The following is a 2349-nucleotide window of genomic DNA, read 5'->3' as shown; positions in this document are numbered from 1 at the left end:
AAGATAACCTGTGTCTTGAAGCAGCTGCAGGGTGTACTTTTTTTGACATAAGTGAATCCCCTTTTGTGAAGTGGCAATTTCTAAACCCAAGAAATAATGTAAATCTCCCAGCACTTTTAATTTGAAATGTTGCTGAAGAAGACCTTCAACTTGTTTCAATCTTTGTGGATCAGGTTCTGCAAGTACAATGTCATCTACATATACTAATAATATGACCAAAGATGAGGCTGTGCCACTGGAAAATAAAGAATGATCAGTTGGCGATTGCTCAAATCCTAGAGAAGCAATGGTGTAGCTGAATTTTTGATACCATTGTCTGGATGCTTGTCTTAAGCCATGTAGAGACTTGTTGAGTTTACAAACTAAGTTCTCCCCTTTTATTGGATAGCCTTTAGGAAGTTGCATAAAAACTTCTTCAGAGAGATCACCATTTAGGAAAGCATTATTAATGTCCAATTGAATGAAATTCCATTTATGTTGAGCAGCAATAGAAAGTAAAATCCTGACTGTGGTGAGTTTTGCTATAGGGGAAAACGTATTTAAGAAGTCTACCCCAGCTTGTTGTATGAACCCACGGGCTACCAAGCGTGCCTTATACCTGTCCAAGGACCCATCAGCTCTATATTTCACTTTGTATATCCATCTACAGCCCACAACCTTCTTGCCTGGTGGAAGAATTTGAAGAGACCAAGTGTTATTTGCTTCAAGAGCTGCAATCTCCTCTGCAATGGCTTGTCGCCATTCAGGACTGGAGACAACTTGATGATAAAAGGAAGGTTCATAGATATTGGACACTTGGCCTATAAACTATCTATAAATTGGCTTTGGGTTTTCATATGACAAGTGGTGTTGTATTGGATATTGGACATTGCATTGGTAATCTTGAAGGTAAGAGGGAGGTCTATGCACTCTAGATGGTCTTTGGTACGGGACATTTTGTTCAACGGGTAAGGCAGCAGTATGGTCATGAGTTAGATCCGAGGGATCATGTATAGGATTATCTATGTCAGTCTACGGGTGTTGAACATTAACATGAACCAAAGGATTTTGGACATGGGGAGTGAAAGAATCTGCTATGACTTTAGGTACCACAGTGTCAGAAAAGAAACCGGACAAGACCATGTCATCAGCAATAGAGTAAAAAGGAAACACAGTTTCTTGGAAAATTACATCTCTAGTGACTAAGACTTTTCTAGTGTCTAAGTTTAGAATTTTGTAGCCTTTGACACCATGTGGATAACCAAGAAATACACAAGGTGATACACGTGGAGTGAATTTTGACCTATATGCAGGAATGGTAGATGCATAATACAGACAGCCAAAAACTCTCAGAGATTCATAGTTTGGCAACTTACCATGTAGCAGTTCAAAAGGAGATTTGTTGTCTAATCCTAGGGAGGGGACTATGTTGATCAAGTATGCACTTGTATTGACACATTCACCCCAGAATCGTATTGGCACTTTGGAATGAAACAACACAGCTCTGGCAACATTGAGTAAATGCTAATGTTTCCTCTCAACAACTGAATTTTGCTGAGGTTGATGAGGATATGATAGCTAATGTATGGCTCCTTCAGCTTGCAAAAATTCAATAAGTTGCAGTTCCTTTGCATTATCACTGCAGATTCCTTTTATGTTAGTGTTAAACTGAGTTTTTATGAGCTTAAAAAACAGTTTAATCAACATAGGTGCTTCAGATTTGTGTTTTATGAAATGAATCCAAGTGTATCGTGTATGATTATCGACAATAGTCAAGAAGTAATAATAGCCATCATATGTAGATTTTGCAAAAGGACCCCACACATCATAATGAACCAAATCAAAAGGTGATTGACTACGATTATTATGTTAAATAAAGGGTAAATGATGAAACTTAACAAGAGGACATATTTTTGCAAAATTCATGATTCTCTTTATTGGAAGGAAATACATTTGGAACTTGATGGTGAATAGATTGTAAAACTTGATCAGACAAATGTCCTAATCTAGCATGCCAAGTAGAGAAAGAAACATTAGCAACATTACAAGTAGGTATATCCTCAAGAGTAGCAGAGGTATGAATAGGTGCACATTTGAGGAAGTAAAGACCATGGGTGTAATCACCCGAACCAGTCACCTTCCCCTGCTGACTGTCCTGAATCATAAACCCAGATTTAGAAAATATAACAGACAAATGAGGGTTTTGTAGCAACTGACCAACATATAATAGATTTATGCGAAAATGAAGAATGTATAACACATTTTGTAAAGTCAAATGAGAACTAAGAACAACTGTGCTTATAGCAGCCACTGGAACTTTAGCATTGTTTGGCAAGGTCACAAACTTGTGAGATAGAGATTTATATGAAT

The sequence above is a fragment of the Vicia villosa genome, linkage group LG3 (genome assembly GCF_029867415.1).
Source record: "Vicia villosa cultivar HV-30 ecotype Madison, WI linkage group LG3, Vvil1.0, whole genome shotgun sequence".
NCBI classification, from domain to species: Eukaryota; Viridiplantae; Streptophyta; class Magnoliopsida; order Fabales; family Fabaceae; genus Vicia; species Vicia villosa.
This window is presented reverse-complemented; position numbering follows the sequence as displayed.